General features: G+C 48.1%; 1 protein-coding gene across 1 annotated transcript in view; it reads left to right on the forward strand.

The window, feature by feature from the left end:
* The window catches only part of LOC144799139 (SURP and G-patch domain-containing protein 2-like), a 135,386-nt gene extending 119,970 nt beyond the window's left edge, over nt 1-15,416 (forward strand). Inside the window, exon 11 of the mRNA XM_078670350.1 lies at nt 12,834-15,416. The gene's annotated coding sequence lies outside the window, so the exon portion shown is untranslated. The remainder of the gene's footprint in view (nt 1-12,833) is intronic.
* Nucleotides 15,417-26,040: the final 10,624 nt, after the last annotated feature.

Here is a 26,040-nt window from a genome sequence, read left to right on the forward strand (position 1 = left end):
GGCCTTGCCCTGCGGCGTCGTGATGAGATGTTCGCACCCTCGGATGCAGAACCAGCCCGCGCCCTGTTGGATCTCTCTACGATAGGACTTTGTGCGCGCTGGCTGCCCTCCTCCGACGACGACTCCATCTGCTGGAGGGTGTTCACGGCATGCCTCCTGCCTGACTGTGGTGGTGGTGGTGGGTGGTGGTGGTGGTGTTGGTGAACGTCGCAGTGGTGACTGAGTGAGAGGGGATTGCGGACCTCCCTGGCGCTGTGGTGATGGCTGTGGTGGAGGATTGGCTGGCTGCGATGGCGCAGAGCTGGTGTTCCCTGCAGGCATGCTGTCTTCATCCCGTCCACTCCCCTCTGGCCTGGCTGACCTGCCTCTGCTGCCCTCAGCTGCACTGCGAGATGACTCGCCTGCAATGACACAAATGTAAATATTCTCAATGCTCTGTCTGCATTGCCATTGCATTAAAGTACATGCCAACAGTGCACAGTGGTTATCCTGACCTATCGAATTCTATTACCATGCTATTGTGTTAGCTGCCCTGACAGTCCTGATCATGATTTCACACTGACTACATCACCCAGAATGCATTGCAGGTAAGCAGTAAGACATGGTGTGGAGTGGGAGCACATTTACCACTATGGGGGTTGGGGTGGGGGAGGGGGTAGGGCAGCATGCTGGGCATGCTTCTTACCTTGTTTTCTAGCTGCTCTGGCGGAGCTGTCTGCGTCTCCTATGCCACTCACACTCTCCCGCTGGATGGTGGACTCTACCATCTGTTCCAGTGGTGTAGGTACTGGGGCTCGATTTTTTCCTCCTCCAGTTTTCCCTGCCAGCCTATGTCTCTCTGCCATCCTCTGTTTTGCAGTTTTTCTGAGGTCATACCACCTCTTTCTGATGTCCTCTATGGTGCGCAGGGTCACACCTATGGCATTGATCTTGTCCCGAATGCCACTCCATATTTGCCTCTTCTGTGCGTCTGGCACTTGTTGGGACTGGGCTCCAAACAGCTTGTGGTACTCTTGTGTGACATCCTCGATCAGGATCTCAAGCTCCTTGTCGCTGAACTTGAGTTTTCTTTTTCTTTCACCTGCCTCCTTCTCCTTGTCCTGGCTTGCCATTTCAATGCTTGTTCAGTGGTTTTCCTTTTTATTTTCTTGGCTGTGTTGGTGCTGGCTCCTCAGCTCTCCTGCCTGCCTGCCTGCCTCACAGTGAGCTCCAGGCCCTGTGCACCTGGCTGGGTGTGGCAACTTCCTGTTTGGGAAGTAAATGGGTGTATCAGGATTGGCTGATTCACCAAAACGCTATTTTTTGAATTACCGAGTCGGTAATACCGAATTTGGGTGTGGAATCTGTAACACCGATTCGGTAATAGCCTTTCGGTATGTATTTTTATTACCGATCTGTTCACATTCGGTATTTAATACCGATTTGCTACGATTCGGTAATGTTTACCGAATTTTTACCTACATCACGTTTACCTCATTCTTAATACCGATTCGGTATGAATCGGTATTAAGGATTCGGTATTGGCAATTTACCTACATATGGCCCTCAATGGTTTCCTATGGGATAAAATTCAGGTTATGGGTAATACAGTTAAAATTACTTTTGAGGTTCAGTACTAGGCTGTACAGTACTGGCTCCTCTCCTGATGCCAGGTGAGTAATTCGGAATTAGTTACTCGGCTGATTTTATAGGAATATTTTAGAGTTTCAAAACTCCACACTTAAAAGATTTTTCAAGCAAAACCAGTCAATGTTATCCAATGGAAGGAAAGTGAGTTATCGGTTTCCTGGTGAGTACTCGACTGGTGAAGTTAAGGTTCTGGGCATAGACTCAGGGGTTCCCCAGGGTCAGGTAGGTACAGTAAGTACACCCTCAGCGGCACAGGGGCAGCCGGGTGCAGAGGTTGTTAGACCCAATGTTATCCAATGAGAGGCAGGGGGCCTTTGGTTGGTGACTGCTGGCTAGCAGGCCACGCGGCTGTGGGAGTTGAGCTCCTGGTCACTTACCCAGAGCAAGTGGGGAAGTAGAGTAGGGTAGTAGTTGCACCTCCAGCGGCACTCGGGCTGCAGGGTGCTTTTGAGCCATCGGGCGCTCTCTGTTATTCAATGGTAAAGGTAAAAAGGGAACAAAGACTGCAGGTTCGGGGACGGAGTCTCTTCAGGTGCGACCACCACTTCAAGAGGTAAGTTGGGATCTTGGAGCAGAGGTAGGTACCCCCAAAGGAGGGCACGGGGAGCTGCAGGGCAACTGGTGCAGGGGTGTCTTTAGGCGTCGGGAAATCTTACCCTCGGCTTGTCGCGGTTCGGGGGTCCCTGGTTCTGAGGCTGCAGGCGTTGTCTGGTTCGTCTAGGAGGGTCTTTGGGCACTGGACTTCGGGTCCCAGTCACCGGGGTGGACTTTCTCGTGGTCTTGGATCATTTGGGCATGGGCCGGGCACGGCGGGTGCAGAGTGGGCTGGTCTTGAGCTTCCTGGCCGGCACCAGGGGTAGTGTCGTATTTTGGCAGTCTCTGAATTAGCGTTTAGCTCAGCTACACAATCTTTTCCATTCACTTGACTAAAAACGTACGGCAGCCATTTTGAATCCTTTGGCTTCCATGTTGTATGAACATGCTGCCTCGTGGTCGGCATGCCCTTTTGTCCTTCCTCGATACCAGTGACCGCCTGCCTTGCCCGGCAGCAGGCTATTTTTAGTATTGGTCAAGCACACATGCGCACTACACTCAGACTGGTCATCTCTTAGGAATGTCCTCCCAAACTGACCAGTGCTACTAAACTCCTCCCACGTGTTGGCTGTGTTCCAAAAATGACCTTATATGTACCTAAAACTGTGTAAAAGTATAACGCCTACCTTTTTATTGCTATTAAATTGTATAAAAGAGGTCGCGCACCGATGTTCGGTGTGCTACTTCTTGCATTGCCGAAGGGTGCTGTAGGAATGTACCACCACCCCATGGGGTCTTAATAAACTTGTTTATTGCATTTTCCAGTGTCCGTGCCAACTTCTATTCAAAGGTGTTAGAGAGTTAAGCAGAGTATGTAGGTCTGTTTGAACCCGAAACACAACAATTGGCTACCACGAAGGGACTCATCGGCGACTCGGATGCCCGAAGGAGAGGTCGTGACGAAGGATTGGAAACTTGCCATGGAAGCGATCGCTGCCATTGAGTGACCCGAGTCTTGGCACCCACTGTGTTTTCTTCCTTTCCTTCTGATCTGACCTTCCAGGTGGCGCCGGTCCTCGACTGAGATTCTGATCTTGGATTGTCGTGTAGTGCCGTTTGGCTGATTCGATTAAAGAACTTGGCAGTTGGACCTTGGACGTTTGAAGATACTTGGTAAGCTTATGATTGGTAAGGTAGTCTATTGACACTTACTGTGGCTTTTTGAATTTGAATTTGTTGAGTTAGCTAACGTTTGGATCTATGAATTTGACTTATAAGTGAAGTGCACCTCACATAGGCAGGCATGTAGGGATATTTCTCTGATTTTTGTCTTTGTTTGAACGGCACACCGTGTATGAAGCACATTAAGTGCCATTTTATGTAGTATCACGTTTTCGTGATATTTTTGAACATGCCTGTTCTCAGCACACTCCGAGGAATGTGCTGCTTTGGAAATGGTACCACTTATCGATTAAATAAATCTCAGCCGGCTCCCCCAGAGGGGACCCCCAATCGTGATATGTATGTAAAATTTGGCATCCCGCCAATAATGTATAGCACATTATGGCACAAGTATACCAAAGCCGATCGTGAATTACAGTGGCCACTACATGGGTCATTTGATTTGCAAAAGGTTCAAAATGTAGAGCAGTGTTTGTTTCAGCGTAGGTCTAGACAGGACATGTTTGATTGTGTGCGTATGTGGGAGAAAGAGGTGCATGAACGAATGAAGCGTGAGGAAGCCTTGGCGGAGAAGGAGCAGCGAAAGGCTGCGCGTGATAAAGCTTTACAGCTACAGGAGAAGGAGTTACAGGAACAGAAAGAGAGGGAGACTCAAGAACGTAATTTACAGGTTGCAGGTCAATTCCCTATCCGACGTCCTCTTTATCCTGTCCTTACTAATGAAACAGATGATTTTTCATTACTAGATCGTTGTCCGCCTCCGTACGTCGCACCTACGGCCCCGGATGAGGAATTGGATGAGGACGATCAGAATACACAGCGTACTAGGTTATCTTCGGATCGAACTGCGGAATTGCGTTCGTTTGCACGAAAACTTAATATTAATACTGTAACTGTTTCTGGGATTAATGAATATATGGCAAAATGGTCCGATAAGGAGCGATTGTATTTTCTAGATCATTTTGGAGATGAAGTTGTTGAACGATTTAGAAAGTATTCCGCTGAGTTAGAACCCAAGGATATATCAAAGGGTCGTGATAACTTTCGTAAAGGTCTTTTTGTTCTTTCAGATGCAGATGAGTTTTTCAAGCGCCTGGTTCAGCTACGGAATGAGGCGTCGCGGCTACGGGAGTTGGGAAGGAAATCGGGTTCGCCTGCGTCCGGATCGACAGAATTATCCAAAGAATGCTCTATCTTTTTAACAGATAAGAATGCTGCGATTAATGTTAAACCTATGCGGGAAGCTGCGCCTTTGTATGTCCCTCATAAAGGGGATGGCACAGATGACGATAAAACGTCTAAAGATGCGAAGGGTTATTTTATATATAATTGGGTTTATACGCCTTGGAATAGAGCTGATGTTATGGCGCTTAAGAATGCTTTGCCTGATCCCCGTAAAAACCCGGCGGCTTTTTATGAAAGCGTTGAAAGTGCTATTTCTTCGTGCATTATGACGCTAGTAGATATTGATCTGTTCTTTGGGCTAATATTGCCCCCCGATATGTGGAGAGCGATTTGTAAGTTTGATGATCAAACGATTCTTGGGGCATGTTGGAAAGATATAGCTCAGGCTGATTTAGATAGGGAACCAGCATGTAAGCCATGTCAATTAATATTAGACCTTCCAGGGGCTATATTGAATAAATTAAAAACGCTTGTTCCCGCTAAGAAAATTGACTGGACCATGTTGGCTTCTTGTAAACAAAAAACGGACGAATCGGTCTCTGATTTCTTTTCTCGCTTTGAGGAAGCGTTTCATGATTACAGTGGTCAATCATTAACAGAAGATACAGGCAGGCACTTGTTCGTTGATAAGTATGTGGCTAATCTCCTACCAGAGATTGCAAAACGATTAAAGGCGAGTGAAAGTTTATGGACCACAGCAACCCCTGCTTCTTTATTAACTATGGCTCAATACTATGAACGACAGGAATTGGAGGCAAAAGAAAGTAGTGATAAGAAAGCAAAGGATTTGAAGACGAAGGTGATGTTAGCTCAGGTTTATGCTACGAGAGGGAACGATAGAGGTAGACGAGGATCGTATAATGCGCCTCCTCCTCGTTCCGACATATCTGAGGATCAGTGTGCATACTGTAAACAGTTTGGACATTGGATTTCAGATTGTCCGGTGCTTCGAGAACAGCGTAATCTACGTGGGCGAGGAAGTGGAAGGTCTAGGAATAATTATGGAGGATCGAGGGGTGGAGCGAATGATCGTGGAAGGAATGGAGCAAGGGGTCGTGGACAGACAGACTATAATACGTTTGATAACTGCAAACAATACCAGACAAGCATTTGCAATGCAATAGGTCTCGCATCAGGAAAGTTTGAGCTATTGGCATTGTAAATGACAATTTTTTTATTTATATGTTGGTTTTGAAAATAGATACATTAATAGCATTGTCATTTACAATGTCAATCGCTTAAACTTTCGCAAATGTGACACCTATTGCATTTGTAATGCAATATGTGTTGAGAGTGAGTCAGTGAGTGAGAATGAGTGCGCAAGTCAGTGAGTGAGAATGAGTGCGCAAGTCAGTCAGTAAGTGAGAATGAGTGCGCGAGTCAGTCAGTCAGTGAGAATGAGTGCGCGAGTCAGTCAGTGAGTGAGAATGAGTGCGCGAGTCAGTCAGTGAGTGAGAATGAGTGCGCGAGTCAGTGAGTGGGAGAGTTAGTGAGAGTCTGGACAGTGAGTGAGTCAGTGAGTGGGAGAGTCAGTGAGAGTGTGGACAGTGAGTGAGTCAGTGAGTGGGAGAGTCAGTGAGAGTCTGGACAGTGAGTGAGTCAGTGAGTGGGAGAGTCAGTGAGAGTCGGGACAGTGAGTGAGTCAGTGAGTGGGAGAGTCAGTGAGAGTCTGGACAGTGAGTGGGAGAGTTAGTGAGAGTCTGTTAGTGACAGTGAGTGAGTGGTAGAGTCTGTTAGTGACAGTGAGTGGGAGAGTGTGTTAGTGACAGTGAGTGAGTGGGAGAGTCTGTTAGTGACAGTGAGTGAGTGGGAGAGTGTGTTAGTGAGAGTGAGTGGGTGGGAGAGTCTGTTAGTGACAGTGAGTGAGTGGGAGAGTCCGAGAGTGGGAGAGTCCGAGAGTAGGAGAGTCAGAGAGTGGGAGAGTCCAAGAGTGGGAGAGTCCAAGAGTGGAAGAGTCCAAGAGTGGGAGAGTCCAAGAGTGGGAGAGTCCAAGAGTGGGAGAGTCCAAGAGTGGGAGAGTCCAAGAGTGGGAGAGTCCAAGAGTGGGAGAGTCCGAGAGTGGGAGAGTCCGAGAGTGGGAGATTCAGTGTGAGTGAGTCATGAGTCAGTGTGAGTGAGTCGGTGTGAGTGAGTCAGTGTGAGTGAGAATTAGTTTGAGTGAGTGTCAGTGAGAGTCTGTGAGAGTGTCAGTGAGAGTATGAGAGAGGGAGAGTCTGCGAGAGTGTCAGTGAGAGTGTAATAGTTAGTGCGAGTGAGTCAGCCATTAATGCAAGGCATTTGCAGTTAGAGTGAGTACTCTACAGCTCAACTTTAATTTTATAAATCCAGATGAGAATCTATTAAAATATTTTACCATTTGTTTTTGCTTGATTCAGACAGTCAGGGTCTCCGGTTTTCAGTAAAGGCTCTGGATACTATTAAAGATTTAGTGGTGGTTCATAACAGTCAAAAGGTTTAGAACCGCAGGTTCAGTTATGAAGTCTTTGTTCGTGGGAGCTCAATTACAATTTTGTTTATTGTAGGTATGCAGTTGGGAGTATAAGCAATGTGGGCAATTTGTAGGAAGTAAGAGAGAAGGATTGCCAGATGCTAATCCATGCTGCACGTAGTAAAACTGCACCATAAAAAAAAACACAAAGATGGCTTTTTATACCGTAGAGGGTACCTATTTGGAGATAAAAATGTAACCTCAAAAAAACGACTCCACCAGTTTATGTGGTGACCACTATAGTGGGAAAGTGCATTTAGAGTTGTGTGCTGCGAATTTGAAGTAGGATTTGTGCATGCATTGCACTTGTGAAGTGCTGCTGCATATGTGTGTTTGTGCAGGAATGTGTGACTGCAAGTTGGGTGTGAAGTTCTGTGTGATGTTAGAGCTGCAATGTAAAATGAACTGTATATCATTGTCTGGCAGTAGAGACATGAACAAACTTTTGTGTGTGATTGTGTAGCATTCCGTGTGTGGTAAATATGCAGGGGTATTGTGGGCTGTAGTAGCTGCCTCTGCTGGTGTGAAGGTTTTATATGTAATGGTCGATCTAGTGATTTTAATCATGAGTATGGGTATCTTCAATGGATGTCACTGTATGTAGAGGGCTGCAAATGACTGCATAACAACACGTACCCACGAAAGACCCATCTTGATATATACAGTTTGGTCGGGTGACCATCACTTCGATGTAAGCAGTGCCAGTAATTCTAATGCATTAGAAGTTGCCTGTGCTTCAGGTCTTGGCTATGCCAAAGGACGGGATGCGCCTGCTTTAAGTGGCCGTTATCTCAAGATGCGCCAGGGCTCACAACATAAGCCAATATATAAAAGTTGTAAGGTTAATTTGTTGGTATGATGGGCTCAGTTAAGCAAACACAGGCGAAGTTGCGCATGCTGAGGGAATTCATTAATACCCAGAATTCACAGACATCAATACAATTACATACACTGTTTTAGATATGCACCGGTATTTTTGGCTGTGTCTCTTGCCAAAACAGGCAGTGCTTGAGGTCTGAACAAAAAATATGACAGAAGAATGAATATAAAGCTCAGAGGAGCACAAACTGGGTTTACACTTCACCACGCTGCGAAAAACAGCCCACCCACCTTATAGTATCTATGCTTTGACAACAAGACTTTTGCAAAACTTTAAGTAATCCAGGTGTCACAGTACAATCATCTTCCTGCTTACAGTAAAGGTAAAAAACCATGCATGCTTAGTGTACAGTGGGACTTTTAGAATGGCACTCAGAGGGGGCTTTCACTTACCCGATGCCACCGTCTACATCCTTGCAAGGTACTACTAGTATTATGAACCAGCATGTAGGGCCCGGGGTCGCAGTTTCAGAGGTAACAGTCTCCGTACCAAGCGGCAGCAGGTGGAATCTTCGCCCGCGCCGACTTCTGCGCCACAGGGTGTGCGGCTTAACGCAGCCCCATCAGCAAGGCTCAGGGGACCTTCTCCCAGGCCAGGCGCCGGTGTGGACGGTGATTCACGCTGCTGAAGGCGGCACGCTCGTCACGGCGCCTCCTGCCTGGCGGATTACTGCGAAAGGTCAGGTCCAGAAACCCCTCGCGGGGATAGGGATGCGAGCCATGTTTGCTTTTTTTTTCGGTGGGTAAACTTTCCATGAGGTAGAAACGATTCCATGCATGGCCGTGCGGCTGACACCCCTTTCAAAATGTATTTCATTGGAAACAAAGCACTCGGATGACGAGACAAGCCGGGGCCGTTTTTAAATAAAACAATGGGCCGCCCGTGTTAACAAAAACGGAAGTCAGGCACTTTTGCCTGAGACGGGGGCGGGGCCTGCAATCCAGCAGGAAGTCCCGCCCGCCGCCACAGCCGCCGCCGCCGCCGAAGAAGTGGAGCGATGAGACACTGAACACGCCGAAAGAGCCCGGTAAGTGGTGGGGATGGGGGTCACGCGCGTGTGTATGTGTCTGGAGTGCGTGTGTGTGACTGTGGGGGAGGGGGGTGTGTGTGAGCGAGTGTCTGCCGTGTGCCTACGTGTGCATGCGCTCGCCTGTGTGTGCGCATGCAGAGGGGTGGGGGGTGGGGGCTGCCTATATGTGAAGCGCTCTAATACCTGATTCGGTTCGGGGCTGGGAAATAAAAAAAAAAAAAAAAAAAAATAATGCTGAGTTACTCTGCGCATGCGCGGGTGAGACGCGCGCTCCCGCGGTCAAATCCGACACTGGGAAAGCTCGTGACACTTTGGTGTCCACTCTCCCAAATACGGATAGCATTAGTTGGCGAGGAAATAAAAAATAAAAAAAAAAAAAAAAAATGCTGAGTTACTCTGCGCATGCGCGGGTGAGACGCGCGCTCCCGCGGTCAAATCCGACACTGGGAAAGCTCGTGACACTTTGGTGTCCACTCTCCCAAATACGGATAGCATTAGTTGGCGAGCTGACAGCATTCATGCTTCGCATGAATGCTAACGTCAGCTCGCCCTAATAAATGAGGGTGGCTCTCCTGAGTCACACGACGAGCGTCATGCATAGGATTTCATAGGATGGGGTGTGGAATCGGTTGAGGTACCAGTTGATCAAAGGGGTCCATATATAGAAGCACATGTTTTGGGTTCTACTGATCAGTTTCTGGTCGATACAGGAGCTACTCGTAGCGCTTTGTCCAAACACTTGGTTCCAAGGGCTCCCCTGTCTGGCGAGATTATTACAGCTATAGGGTTCAATGGAACACCTACTTTTAGCCCACTGTCTCAACCTGTTACGTTTCATGTTGATAAATTTGCTGCCCCATGTCCGTTTTTGTTGTCCCCAAACACACCAGATAACATTATGGGACTGGACATGTTAAAGCATTTTCGAGCTACTATCCGCTGTGCTCCGGAAGGGGTGCGAGTTGTGTTAAATGAGAATTACCCAGAAATTGAGCGATTGTGCCTTCTTCATGAATCCGAAGTGTTAGCCTCCCTACCAAAAACGTTGTGGGCCACGTCTGATACTGATGTAGGGCAGATGATTATTCCTCCAGTGCGAATTACTGTAAAGGAGGGCGTATCTCTGCCACGTGTCCCCCAATTCAAAATATCCAGGGAGGGCGAAATTGCATTGATACACATTGTGAATGATTTGATTACGGCAGGGGTGGTTGAGGAAGTCCCCTATAATGTTTGTAACAGCCCAATTCTTCCGATCCTTAAGAAAGATACAGATACTAAGGTTTACCGTTTTATCATTGATTTGAGGGAAATTAATAAGATAGTAGTGCCCCAGTACCCGGTGGTGTCTGATATCACCACCTTACTTACACTGGTCCCACCAACGGCAACTACTTTTTCGATCATTGACCTAAAGAACGCCTTTTTCTCGATTCCTGTACATCCTGACAGTCGATATCTTTTTGGTTTCACATTAAATAATAAATCGTATAGATTCTGTCGAGTTCCTCAAGGTTATACAGAAAGTCCTAGCATTTACAGTCAGGCTTTAAAACGACAGCTTGATTCTTTTGAATTTCAGTCTGGGGTGGCTCTTATTCAGTATGTGGATGACATTTTACTTGCAGCAGACACACAGGAACAATGTGAGGAGAGTACTTTTTCTTTGCTTTCCATTCCTTGCTAAAAACAATCATAAGGTTTCGAAGAAAAAGTTACAATACTGTAGACCCAAGGTGACCTACCTCGGTCATCTTTTGTCTAAGGAGGGCCGTGCATTGACATCAGATCGAATCCAAGCAGTTCTAGATACACCAGTCCCCCGTACTCAGAAAGATGTTCGTGCTTTTATAGGTTTGACGTCCTTTTGTAGGCAACGGATACTAGGATTTTCACACATTGTTAAGCCTTTGTTAGCATTGTTGTCCAAAGATACACCGATTCCCATTGAATGGACAGATGAATGTCAGAATGCTTTTGAACAATTGAGACAAGCTCTTTGTTCTGCACCAGTGTTAGGTACACCTGATTACACGAAGATCTTTACATTGTACGTACACGAGAAAGATGGGTGCGCGTTGTCAGTCTTAGTGCAGACACACGGAGACAAGCAGAGACCTTGTGCGTACTTCTCGGCGGTACTCGACCCTGTGGCTCGAGGACTGCCTGGATGTTTTCGAGCAGTTGCAGCAACAGCAGTAGCTATACGACAAAGTGAGGGAATAGTTTTGTCACACAAATTGTTAGTGTTAGTTCCCCATGCGGTAGATGCTTTGTTGAATCATACGAAAACACAGCATCTAACTAGTGCCCGCCTAACAGGATATGAGCTAACGTTGTTGGCGCCGCACATCACACTGAAGCGATGTGCTACTCTGAACCCCGCTACTTTATTGCCGTATCCTGTTGCTGAGACCCAGATGGAAGAACAACATGACTGTGTTTTTCTGACTGAGGAACAGACAAAGGGTCGTATCGATTTACAGGATACGCCATTCCCAGATGTAAATGGGGAATTGTGGGTTGACGGGTCGTGTGTGAAGTTACCAGATGGCACGACTTCCGCAGCTAATGCGATCAAGACACTCAAGACAGTGGTAGAAGCAGCACGAATACCGCAAAAATCGGCCCAAGCAGCTGAATTAATAGCCTTAACGAAAGCATGTGAGTTAAGTGCGGGATTATGTGTGAATATCTACACTGATAGTCGTTACGCTTTTGGAGTAGTGCACAATTTTGGCCTTCTCTGGAAGGAACGAGGATTTTTGACTTCACATGGAGTGCATATCATGCATGGAGAATTGGTACGCGATCTCTTGAATGCACTATTATGTCCAAAGAAAGTAGCAATAATCAAATGCAGTGCACACAAAAAGGTGACAGACAAAATAGGACAAGGAAACGCTTTTGCAGATCGCATAGCGAGAGAGACTGCTATGTTACAAAATGACTCTCCCATGTATGTGGTGAGATCACAAGCTGAGCGATGGCATGATGCTAGAGAAGAAGTATTAGATATACAGAAATCAGCATCTGAAGCAGAACTTGCACTTTGGTCAATAGAAGGAGTGCTGGATGATGAGGGTTGCTGGCGTAGCAAAGATATGGAGAGATGGAAATTACCTGCTGCCTATTTACAAGCAATGGTCCAAATAACACATGGGCTGGCGCATGTTGGAGCTCTTGCAATTACTAAATTGCTTGCACGGGTTTGGGAACACCCTGAGATTGCTAGCACGGCTAAGAGAGTTGTTCAGACCTGTCTGATTTGTTTACAGCATAATCCTGGAAAAGGGACTTATACTCCTAAAGGAGGGTTTGTTCCACCTACTGCACCATTCGAAGTACTGCAAATGGATTACATCCAGCTGGAGCGCTGTAATAACCTCAAGTATGTCTTAGTGGTGGTGTGTGCCTTCAGTAAATGGATTGAGGCTTACCCCACGAAAGATAATACAGCATTGACAACAGCTAAGGTGTTACTCAAAGAGTACTTCCCGCGCTATGGTGTTAGTAAGTTTTTGTGGAATGACAATGGTCCTCACTTCATTGGGAAAGTAGTGGAGTACGTCCTGAGAGGATTAGGAATAAAACAAAGATTCCATTCTGTGTTTCACCCACAGTCAGCAGGTTTGGTAGAAAGATACAATGCAACCTTGAAGTTGAAGCTAGCAAAGATCGTGGCATCCACGTCTTTGAAATGGCCGGATGCTTTGCCTTTGGCATTGCTATCTATTAGATCAGTGCCACATTCCCGATCTGTCCTCACACCCTATGAGGTGGTGTTTGGAAGGCCTAGGAATATCTGGGGAGTTCCTAAGCCTCGTTTGATACATGATGTGCCCTGTGTAATGAGGATTGACTATCTGGCACGATTAACAAATGATTTACTTTCTATTCATCAGCAGGTTCGAGAAGCGCTCCCCGACAGCTCCGCTGGAGAGGCTCATGACCTTCACCCCGGGGACTACGTTATGGTGAAGGTGTTTGAGAGAACCAGCAGTTTGGAGCCAAGATGGCGTGGCCCTGAACAAGTTCTGCTTGCAACCCGGACAGCTGTGAGAGTCACGAATAAGAAGCGGTGGATTCATTCCACTCATTGCCGTCGTGTTTCTCCAGGTCTGGTAAATCCTGAAATACTGTCCGATTTTCAAGAGATCTTGGATGCAGAAAAGAGCCCAGCTGTAACGTCTAATGAATTGGAGGGAGCCTTCCCGGACCACCCTGTGCCTGATGGAGTGAAGTACAACCTACGTCCACGAAAATATTTTATTTTTGCATTTTTGAACTGGTTAGTAACCGTTCTGAGGTTTGTGAAAACGGAAGCCGGGAATATCAAGGGGGGGGGGGATCAGTTCTGTCCAGTGTAGCGACACCCGCCTTGAATCTCGGAGAAGACACCAGCGGCAGCCTCAGTCCTCAGCACTACCTTTTTCTTTTTTTAATATTGTTCGTGAAGAACTTTGTTTTGTGAACTATGGCACCTCGTTCGACACGAAATAAGAGAATCTTTGGTGCTGTGCTGTTCGTTTTGACTATAGTGGTAATAGCAGTAATAGCTTGGACTATAGAACAATTGTTTCCTGCACGAGAACACTTACTGCCTACAACTCCAAGCCCATCTGAACATTTTCATTTTACTTTGCCTTTTCATGAAGAAAGACATCGACAGACTTATTTGAATAACAGTTTTATTCAGATTTTGCACCACACTCACAATATGACCAACACGACCAATTATTGGGTATGTGGAATGTTGCCTGGTCATCAAAAGAAAGGAGGAACACCACTTATTCCTCTCCCTTTTTCCCATAATGGTTCCTGCAATGCTTGGTACACTCTTCTTTTTACTTTAAGATGGCCAACGAAAGGTGGACTACTTTTTCGATGAAATAAAGTATGTTACAATGATAAAGATGGCTATCCACAAGCTGAAGGAACTAAATTTGAATGGGAAGAATACCGTCCGGACAATGTATCTACACCTCGTATTTTTACAAATCAAAGATTCATAAATATGTCGAATTTACACGTGATAACTGTTATTGATACCAAAGCAGATCTTTGCATTAGAAATAAAGGTACAATCCCTGTAGGCCGAAGTGAATGTAATATCACACTTACTTTTGATACCCCGAATGGCATTACATTTGTAGCTTTGCGTAATACATATTTTATTTGTGGGAACAAGGGATACCATCGTCTTCCTATTGGATGGTTAGGAACTTGTTATATATCTTTTGTATTGCCACCTGTGTTCATTGCCCCACCTATGTATCATAATGACTATGTATTATATCATGATTTTATACTAAATAGAGTCAAAAGGACATTAGACATTGATGATGTGGATCAGACCGATACCTCCTTATAACAATATGTAGATTTCAATTTGGGATTATTTTCGTTTGTAGGAGCTGCATTAAATAGTAGAAAGATAAGGCGGCTCACACGGGTCGTGGAAGCAGTTGCTAATGAAACTGCTTCTGCTTTAGGAAATATAACTGAAGAACTGCAGATTACTAGAATTGTGACACTCCAGAACCGGATGGTTCTAGACGTAATACTAGCTGACCGTGGGGGTGCATGCTGCGTCATCGGTAGTAGTTGCTGTGTGTACGTGCCAGACAATTCACCTTCTGTATATGATGCCATCTCAAAATTACATAAAATAGCTGCTGAGATTCACCCAGGGAATGGAACATGGACATTCTCTAGTTGGTTCTGGACACTACTTAGTACATGGGGTTGGAAGTTATTGACTATTTTGTGTATCATTATCGGAATACTCTTTTTTTCTCTGTTTATGTATTCAATGTGGTCCTGCCCTATGTTCCGCATGTGTCACAATTTGTATCCCGTCCAAACGAGCTATTATCAAGCAAGAGAAAATGACTAATGATGAAATGATGAGGATTATGGCTATTAATATTGATGATGAGAAGTTTGATTACTCCCATTATGAGGTAGCTTTTGCTAAACGCTAAAAGGGCCGTCTGTCGTATTTTGGCAGTCTCTGAATTAGCGTTTAGCTCAGCCACACGATCTTTTCCATTCACTTGACTAAAAACGTACGGCAGCCATTTTGAATCCTTTGGCTTCCATGTTGTATGACCATGCTGCCTCGTGGTCGGCATGCCCTTTTGTCCTTCCTCGATACCAGTGACCGCCTGCCTTGCCCGGCAACAGGCTATTTTTAGTATTGGTCAAGCACACATGCGCACTACACTCAGACTGGTCATCTCTTAGGAATGTCCTCCCAAACTGACCAGTGCTACTAAACTCCTCCCACGTGTTGGCTGTGTTCCAAAAATGACCTTATATGTACCTAAAACTGTGTAAAAGTATAACGCCTACCTTTTTATTGCTATTAAATTGTATAAAAGAGGTCGCGCACCGATGTTCGGTGTGCTACTTCTTGCATTGCCGAAAAGTGCTGTAGGAATGTACCACCACCCCATGGGGTCTTAATAAACTTGTTTATTGCATTTTCCAGTGTCCGTGCCAACTTCTATTCAAAGGTGTTTGAGAGTTAAGCAGAGTATGTAGGTCTGTTTGAACCCGAAACACAACAGTAGGATTGTTGAAGCAGAGCCTCTGCTTATGGGAGTCCCAGTCTTTAAGAGGGTCAAGGCAGGCAGGTCCTCCAGGTGGCCCAAGGTTGCTGTCCGCAGGAGTCGCCGGGATTAGGCAGGAGCAGGCTCCAGGGTCGACAGGTCGGTAGGGCTGGGGCCAAGTCAGTTGGTGTCGTCCAGTTAGCAGCTGCACGGCAGGTCTTCTTCTTCTTGATCTTCTTTCTTCTTTTCTTATCGGAATCTGAGGAAGGAAGGTTCAGGGAGCCCCTAAATACTGAATTTAGAGGCGTTACAGGTAGAGCAAGGGCAGGGACCAATAGGTCCCTGTCCTGGGGTGGGTACACCCCCTAGCCTTCTCCTCTCCTGTGGGAGGTGGGCTGAAGCCTAGCTGTGATTGGGCAGGGCTCCCCATCTTCAAGATGGCCAGAGCCCGGGGTCGTGCTTCACCTCGCCTCTCCCACCTGAGGGGTGGGGTTGGCACCCCCCCTTCCTGACGTAGGTTTTCCCGCCAGTCTTCCCCCCAGAATGGGGGTCAGAACTGGTGGGGGCCAGTTGCTGGGTACAGCAAATGGTCTGGGGAAGCTCACAGAGGCGGCAGGCCTTTGAAGCTTCTCCCTGCCCATCCTGGGGGAGGAGACCTAGCACCTCGCCCAGGATGTGCATTGTTGCAGGCCCAGGAGAGCGGAGGGCTCTCCACCCAGGGGTCCAGCAACATGTCTGCTGTGTGGCAGCCTAGGCAGCCTCACAGTCCAGACGTGTATTGCCGGTTTAGGTTTCAGGGGGCATCTCTAAGATGCCCTCTGGTGCATTCTACATTAAATCTCCCACTGGCATCAGTGCGGTTTAATGTGCTGAGAAGTTTGATACCAAACTTATCAGTCTTCAGTGCAGCCATTATGGTGCTGTGGAGTTCGTAATGACAACCTCCCAGCACCATATACACTTAATGGCAGCACTGCACTTACAGTGCCCAGGAATAGCCCTGGGAACTGTAGGGGCACAGGGCTCATGCACCTGTGCCCACACCACTGGCATAGGGCACCCAGCTAGAGGGGTGACTGAGGTATGCCAGGGAAGTGGGTTAGTGGGGCATGGCCCACATGGATGTGGGCCATGTCGACTCTGTTTAGTTTTGCACTTAGACACTCAGCCTGCAAAGGCAGTGTGTGGGTGTCAGGGTACAGGGCCCCTAAGGGTGGCACAATAAGTGCTGCAGCCCATAGGGGTCTTCTCTGGTAACCATGCCATGGGTACCTAGTGTACCATTTACTAGGGGCTGATAGGTGGCCAGAGATGCCAATTGGGTTTTAGTTTCAATACAGTTTTAGGGGAAGAACACAGGCCCTGGGCACCTGGTTCGCAGGAGCCCAGGGCACACTCAGTCAAAGTACATCAGCAGTTCAGAAAAAAGTGGGGGCATACCAGTGCAAGAAAGATGGCACTTTCTCACAGTATGCAAATCAAAAATATACATGGACATTAAAGGTGGAGTAATTGCGGGGTTAGCATGTCTGCCCAATAAATAATGCGTGTTCCTGTGCCTTGTACTTTTTGGATGAAGTTAAGCTGATGGTCTTGCCGGATCGGACTTCACTCATACCTGTAGCGGGGCAATACCTTAGCATCCGGGCAGGGAGTATGGGCCTAGAGGCCTCTGGCATCAATAACTGTAGAACACACTGAGTGTCTTAGTACGTGCACTGGCCACGATGGGTGCACACACCTTCATTTATAACCTGTGGGCCGAACCCATCCCCCAGGGTGAAAAATTCAATATTTAGGGATAGTGGCCGGATGGCTCAATACATTCTTCATAACCTTTGATTGAAAATAACAAAGAAAAAGACATAGAGAATACATTAGTCCTCATGGTGAATAACTCTGACATGTTCTGCACACGTTGAAGTCAATGAGTGCGTAAAGTTATAAAGTTAAAGGTTTGGGAGTCCTCCGGATGGTCTAGAGCTTAGCAACTGGAAACCTAGACACTAGGAGTGTTAAACTACACAGTCATATAGTCATATACATACAGTAAATAACTACATTTACTCCACCTGTCTTCATCTGCCTTCTCCATTCCCCTGTCGCCAACCGGTTCCTGGGTTAAAGAAAAAAGGATAAAAACAGGTTAGTAGCCCCTCCAGGATCCCCCCGTGCAAGGGTACAAGGGGACCCTTTTGAGTCCTCAGTCGTCGTCTTCATCTTATTCGTCCAGAGATGTGTAGTCGCACAGGAAGCTGTGAGTCAACTTATGGCATGCCAGCGTCGATGTCTCCTTCTTCCCTACTACCAGGCGCTTTCTGGAAAACAGAAGAACATCTTTAAAACAGTACAGGAACCTCCAGATGCTCTGGAGGTCACTGTGTGTGTGTGTCCCTGGGAACAAACCATACATCAAAGAGTCAGAGTCAACTGTGATGCAGGGCATAGGTATCCAGGACCTAAGCTCTGTGCCTACCGCCTTCAGCAGGTCTTGTGCATATGCACACTCCCAGAAGGGATGGTATGTTGGCTCGTCCGCGATGCACCCTCTTGGGCAGGACTTGTTTCGGTTGAGTCCTCTTGCGTGCATGAAGGCTCTCACTGGAAGTCCTCCTTGATGACCATCCAGGGGATGTCTTAGTGCTGGTTGGTCAGGATCTTGGCTGCGACTTTTCCCCACACGTGGTCCGTTGTGGCAGAGGGGAGGGCACCGATCGGTTCACTGATGTCCTTTGCTTGTATCTGGCGTTGGACAAACTTCAAGGTCCATGTGGTGGAGACGGCAGCCTCCAGCCCGAACTCCTTCACACATTTCTCTCCCTGTCGAACCACAGGGTCTCCCAGTTGTACGGGACGGCGCTCACTCACTCTGCCCATTCGAGGCGCCTCCGTGTTGGCAGCAGGAAGAATCGTACCATCAGAAAGCTGACGCGGCTCTCGTCTTTTGTCCTCCGGGTGCTTCTCACACAGTGGCTTAGGAAGATATCCCTTAGGAATACTGAAAGTATGAGTTATTGGCATTGCATTATTATTTACAACGCCAATACCTCAAACTATCAGTAATGCGAGTCCTATTTCCTTTGCAAATGCTTGTATAAACAAGCAGCTACTTCGGAACTGATGTAATTTATACACATTGCTGAGAGTGGGTTTGGTCGAACCTGCAGAAGCGCTCTGGCTATATATGCTCCTCACCCAAGCAAAGTATGTGATATCCATGTCCCCGCCAGTAATCATGTCCATCAACATGTAGAGCCCTTTTCATCAAAAGAAATACATTTACAATGCAATAGGTCTCGCCTTACTGAAAGTTTGAGTTGTGGCCATTGCAAATAATAATACAAGGCCAATAGCTCAAACTTTTAGTAGAGACCTATTGCATTGCAAATGCTTGTTTTGGTAGGTCAGGGAGATTAAAGGATTTTCCCAGAATCATGTTGAGGAGCAAATGCTGAGACTTGAACTTGCTTCCCCAGCTCCAAAGTAGGTGGCACTGGCTCTAAGGCAACTTCCTCTCCCCTCGCAAGTTCCATACATGCCCAGGGCTGGACTGGCCGTAGCGGGCACTGGGCATTTCCCAGGTGGGCCGCCAGGGTTGGTGCCGGTTTTGGACTCCTGGGGGCCCATTTTTGTTACAGGGCCATGTTTGCAGCATAGCAAAATTGGCCAAAACCGACCCTGGCAAACAGCTCGGACACACCCCCCTCAACCCCGAGGGGCCAGCCGAGAACTTTGCTAGGGCTCGTTTTGGTTCCCAGTCCGGCTGCAACATGCAATAGGCCCGATGCAGGCCGCAAAATGGGAATTGCAAACACAACAGTGATGGACAGAATGTGGATCAATGTCACACATTCACCCCAGTCCAAAGATCTGGGCCCAAATCCATCGTTTTTCCACTCCACACCACCCTGGGTTAGACAATGGCGATATGCAAATCAGTGCTGACCCTGTGCCCATGGGAACAGTCCAGTCCGAACTACAAAAGCCATGTCCTTCCCAGAACGGAATCAAGCATCCGAGGACCGGCCCGGTTTCGAGGTAACACCTCTCATCAGCCCGGATAGCTTGACTCCAGTGGTGTGGAGTGCCTGGGACTCACGTCTGAGCATCCCCAGTACACTTAGAGCGGTAATTGCAAACACAACAGTGATGGACAGAATGTGGATCAATGTCACACATTCACCCCAGTCCAAAGATCTGGGCCCAAATCCATCGTTTTTCCACTCCACACCACCCTGGGTTAGACAATGGCGATATGCAAATCAGCGCTGACCCTGTGCCCCATGGGAACAGTCCAGTCTGAACTACAAAAGCCATGTCCTTCCCAGAACGGAATCAAGCATCCGAGGACCGGCCCGGTTTCGAGGTAACACCTCTCATCAGCCCGGCTAGCTTGACTCCAGTGGTGTGGAGTGCCTGGGACTCACGTCTGAGCATCCCCAGTACACTTAGAGCGGTAATTGCAAACACAACAGTGATGGACAGAATGTGGATCAATGTCACACATTCACCCCAGTCCAAAGATCTGGGCCCAAATCCATCGTTTTTCCACTCCACACCACCCTGGGTTAGACAATGGCGATATGCAAATCAGCGCTGACCCTGTGCCCCATGGGAACAGTCCAGTCCGAACTACAAAAGCCATGTCCTTCCCAGAACGGAATCAAGCATCCGAGGACCGGCCCGGTTTCGAGGTAACACCTCTCATCAGCCCGGCTAGCTTGACTCCAGTGGTGTGGAGTGCCTGGGACTCACGTCTGAGCATCCCCAGTACACTTAGAGCGGTAATTGCAAACACAACAGTGATGGACAGAATGTGGATCAATGTCACACATTCACCCCAGTCCAAAGATCTGGGCCCAAATCCATCGTTTTTCCACTCCACACCACCCTGGGTTAGACAATGGCGATATGCAAATCAGCGCTGACCCTGTGCCCCATGGGAACAGTCCAGTCCAAACTACAAAAGCCATGTCCTTCCCAGAACGGAATCAAGCATCCGAGGACCGGCCCGGTTTCGAGGTAACACCTCTCATCAGCCCGGCTAGCTTGACTCCAGTGGTGTGGAGTGCCTGGGACTCACGTCTGAGCATCCCCAGTACACTTAGAGCGGTAATTGCAAACACAACAGTGATGGACAGAATGTGGATCAATGTCACACATTCACCCCAGTCCAAAGATCTGGGCCCAAATCCATCGTTTTTCCACTCCACACCACCCTGGGTTAGACAATGGCGATATGCAAATCAGTGCTGACCCTGTGCCCATGGGAACAGTCCAGTCCGAACTACAAAAGCCATGTCCTTCCCAGAACGGAATCAAGCATCCGAGGACCGGCCCGGTTTCGAGGTAACACCTCTCATCAGCCCGGATAGCTTGACTCCAGTGGTGTGGAGTGCCTGGGACTCACGTCTGAGCATCCCCAGTACACTTAGAGCGGTAATTGCAAACACAACAGTGATGGACAGAATGTGGATCAATGTCACACATTCACCCCAGTCCAAAGATCTGGGCCCAAATCCATCGTTTTTCCACTCCACACCACCCTGGGTTAGACAATGGCGATATGCAAATCAGCGCTGACCCTGTGCCCCATGGGAACAGTCCAGTCCGAACTACAAAAGCCATGTCCTTCCCAGAACGGAATCAAGCATCCGAGGACCGGCCCGGTTTCGAGGTAACACCTCTCATCAGCCCGGCTAGCTTGACTCCAGTGGTGTGGAGTGCCTGGGACTCACGTCTGAGCATCCCCAGTACACTTAGAGCGGTAATTGCAAACACAACAGTGATGGACAGAATGTGGATCAATGTCACACATTCACCCCAGTCCAAAGATCTGGGCCCAAATCCATCGTTTTTCCACTCCACACCACCCTGGGTTAGACAATGGCGATATGCAAATCAGCGCTGACCCTGTGCCCCATGGGAACAGTCCAGTCCGAACTACAAAAGCCATGTCCTTCCCAGAACGGAATCAAGCATCCGAGGACCGGCCCGGTTTCGAGGTAACACCTCTCATCAGCCCGGCTAGCTTGACTCCAGTGGTGTGGAGTGCCTGGGACTCACGTCTGAGCATCCCCAGTACACTTAGAGCGGTAATTGCAAACACAACAGTGATGGACAGAATGTGGATCAATGTCACACATTCACCCCAGTCCAAAGATCTGGGCCCAAATCCATCGTTTTTCCACTCCACACCACCCTGGGTTAGACAATGGCGATATGCAAATCAGCGCTGACCCTGTGCCCCATGGGAACAGTCCAGTCCGAACTACAAATGCCATGTCCTTCCCAGAACGGAATCAAGCATCCGAGGACCGGCCCGGTTTCGAGGTAACACCTCTCATCAGCCCGGCTAGCTTGACTCCAGTGGTGTGGAGTGCCTGGGACTCACGTCTGAGCATCCCCAGTACACTTAGAGCGGTAATTGCAAACACAACAGTGATGGACAGAATGTGGATCAATGTCACACATTCACCCCAGTCCAAAGATCTGGGCCCAAATCCATCATTTTTCCACTCCACACCACCCTGGGTTAGACAATGGCGATATGCAAATCAGCACTGACCCTGTGCCCCATGGGAACAGTCCAGTCCGAACTACAAAAGCCATGTCCTTCCCAGAACGGAATCAAGCATCCGAGGACCGGCCCGGTTTCGAGGTAACACCTCTCATCAGCCCGGCTAGCTTGACTCCAGTGGTGTGGAGTGCCTGGGACTCACGTCTGAGCATCCCCAGTACACTTAGAGCGGTAATTGCAAACACAACAGTGATGGACAGAATGTGGATCAATGTCACACATTCACCCCAGTCCAAAGATCTGGGCCCAAATCCATCGTTTTTCCACTCCACACCACCCTGGGTTAGACAATGGCGATATGCAAATCAGCGCTGACCCTGTGCCCCATGGGAACAGTCTAGTCCGAACTACAAAAGCCATGTCCTTCCCAGAACGGAATCAAGCATCCGAGGACCGGCCCGGTTTCGAGGTAACACCTCTCATCAGCCCGGCTAGCTTGACTCCAGTGGTGTGGAGTGCCTGGGACTCACGTCTGAGCATCCCCAGTACACTTAGAGCGGTAATTGCAAACACAACAGTGATGGACAGAATGTGGATCAATGTCACACATTCACCCCAGTCCAAAGATCTGGGCCCAAATCCATCGTTTTTCCACTCCACACCACCCTGGGTTAGACAATGGCGATATGCAAATCAGCGCTGACCCTGTGCCCCATGGGAACAGTCCAGTCCGAACTACAAAAGCCATGTCCTTCCCAGAACGGAATCAAGCATCCGAGGACCGGCCCGGTTTCGAGGTAACACCTCTCATCAGCCCGGCTAGCTTGACTCCAGTGGTGTGGAGTGCCTGGGACTCACGTCTGAGCATCCCCAGTACACTTAGAGCGGTAATTGCAAACACAACAGTGATGGACAGAATGTGGATCAATGTCACACATTCACCCCAGTCCAAAGATCTGGGCCCAAATCCATCGTTTTTCCACTCCACACCACCCTGGGTTAGACAATGGCGATATGCAAATCAGCGCTGACCCTGTGCCCCATGGGAACAGTCCAGTCCGAACTACAAAAGCCATGTCCTTCCCAGAACGGAATCAAGCATCCGAGGACCGGCCCGGTTTCGAGGTAACACCTCTCATCAGCACGGCTAGCTTGACTCCAGTGGTGTGGAGTGCCTGGGACTCACGTCTGAGCATCCCCAGTACACTTAGAGCGGTAATTGCAAACACAACAGTGATGGACAGAATGTGGATCAATGTCACACATTCACCCCAGTCCAAAGATCTGGGCCCAAATCCATCGTTTTTCCACTCCACACCACCCTGGGTTAGACAATGGCGATATGCAAATCAGCGCTGACCCTGTGCCCCATGGGAACAGTCCAGTCCGAACTACAAAAGCCATGTCCTTCCCAGAACGGAATCAAGCATCCGAGGACCGGCCCGGTTTCGAGGTAACACCTCTCATCAGCCCGGCTAGCTTGACTCCAGTGGTGTGGAGTGCCTGGGACTCACGTCTGAGCATCCCCAGTACACTTAGAGCGGTAATTGCAAACACAACAGTGATGGACAGAATGTGGATCAATGTCACACATTCACCCCAGTCCAAAGATCTGGGCCCAAATCCATCGTTTTTCCACTCCACACCACCCTGGGTTAGACAATGGCGATATGCAAATCAGCGCTGACCCTGTGCCCCATGGGAACAGTCCAGTCCGAACTACAAAAGCCATGTCCTTCCCAGAACGGAATCAAGCATCCGAGGACCGGCCCGGTTTCGAGGTAACACCTCTCATCAGCCCGGCTAGCTTGACTCCAGTGGTGTGGAGTGCCTGGGACTCACGTCTGAGCATCCCCAGTACACTTAGAGCGGTAATTGCAAACACAACAGTGATGGACAGAATGTGGATCAATGTCACACATTCACCCCAGTCCAAAGATCTGGGCCCAAATCCATCGTTTTTCCACTCCACACCACCCTGGGTTAGACAATGGCGATATGCAAATCAGCGCTGACCCTGTGCCCCATGGGAACAGTCCAGTCCGAACTACAAAAGCCACGTCCTTCCCAGAACGGAATCAAGCATCCGAGGACCGGCCCGGTTTCGAGGTAACACCTCTCATCAGCCCGGCTAGCTTGACTCCAGTGGTGTGGAGTGCCTGGGACTCACGTCTGAGCATCCCCAGTACACTTAGAGCGGTAATTGGATCAATGTCACCCATTCACCCCAGTCCAAAGATCTGGGCCCAAATCCATCGTTTCTGTCCATCATTGTTGTGTTTGCAGTGGCCGCAAAATGGGAGACATGCATTTTCCCGATTTTGTAGGTCTTTTGTAGGTCTTGCCTGCGTAGGCTGCACATACGTAGTTTCGCTGGCGAGATTTTATGATTTTAAGGGGATTTGAGTATAGAGCTTTAAGCCCCGCCCTCTTTCCAATTGGCCGGCGTCACCGTTTATGCTAAACGGTGGCCAGCCATTGGGAAAGAGCTTTTGATGATGTACACTTTTCTATTTTTGAGACGGCCCACTTGGACGGGCTTGTCTGACTTCCTTTTGGCGTAAAAGGTTTCTAATCTTTATGGGGCCATGTTGGCCCCATAAAGATAAGGAACCTTTTACACCAAAAGGGAGTCAGACGAGCCCGTCCAAGTGGGCCGTCTCAAAAAGAGAAAAGTGTCTGTCATAATGTCAGATCTTATAACAACTTTACTCTACCTTGACGTGGAAATTATGAATTATCGCTTACGTCCCGATACAAAATACTCTATATTATTAATAGCCCTCGGCATTCCAACAACATTCCGCCCTCTTCACTCAGCCCTGTGATGTTATTTCTTACCCCCCTCCAATGCATCTCCGGACAGATTCAGTCTGCTGACGACTTGACAGACCGGTAGAGTCTACAAGCCTCTCCTGACACACTCTGTCACCAGGCGTCGCTCTACACCTCACTCCCACGCTCTATGGTTCCTGTTAGCTTTCGATGTAGTCCATTCGCTCGACTGCGCTACCTCAAGTGTGTTTCTACCAGTAGGTTGGAGTCTCACCAGAAATACAGAAGTCCTTCTTCCGGCTTTGCGTTCCCCTGCTCAGACTGCAGCCGGCTCCCGTGGTATAAAGGAGGTGCAAGCGCAGATGAAATGTCTGTGAAGAGAAAAGCGGAGGTGATGATCCCCACCGAGGAGAGCGATCAACTGCTCATCAGGCCGCTGTGAGTGAGGCACCAACAGGGGGTTGTCAGGCAGTTGAAGGGGCATGAAAAGCAGTAGCTGATAAGAGGCTCATAAGCAGGTCATAATTGCATGCCTGTAACCAGAGGCTTCCAGCTTGACTTGTTTTAAGAAGCATACGAGTTAAAATGTAATGAAACTCACGTGTGGTGACAGATTACATGAAATAGAATTTGTGTTTATCCGTTTCCGCTCCAGAACATTCCAAACAAGCATTAGAAATGCAATAGGTCTCGGATTAATTTGAGTTAGAGGAAATGACATTGTAAATGGCAATGTCTTTTCGCCATGTGTTATGGAGTGTATGTATGTAGTGTGTAATGGAATTATGTGGTTTGGATTGGAATTGTAGCAATGGTAGCATGCTGAGCTTTAGATGGTTATGTTTAAAAGTAAAGTTTGCAATACTGCTATTGGTACAATAGTTAATTGTGGATTCGTTAACAATTGATGTGTGTAGTGATGGCTTTTGGTGTGCATTGACGGGTGGTGGTGTGTGCCTGGTGAAAGCGTGCACTGACGGGTGGTGGTGTGTGTATGCCTGCTGAAAGTGTGCACTGATGGTTGGTGGTGTGTGTGTGCGCCTGGTGAAAGCGTGGAGTGACGGCTGGAGGTGTGTGTGAGCGTGGTGAAAATTTGGAGGGTGGACAGTATTATACCTCTACTTGTACTTTGTTCGCTGTTGTAACCTGCACACAAGTCACTTTTTCCTCCTGTATTGCACAGTTTGCTACCTCTTGTATTTTTGTTTGCTTACAATTGTCACTTTTGCGCCTTGTAACTTAACGCTTGCTGTTCTACTT

The sequence above is a fragment of the Lissotriton helveticus genome, chromosome 12, assembly GCF_964261635.1.
Source record: "Lissotriton helveticus chromosome 12, aLisHel1.1, whole genome shotgun sequence".
NCBI classification, from domain to species: domain Eukaryota; kingdom Metazoa; phylum Chordata; class Amphibia; order Caudata; family Salamandridae; genus Lissotriton; species Lissotriton helveticus.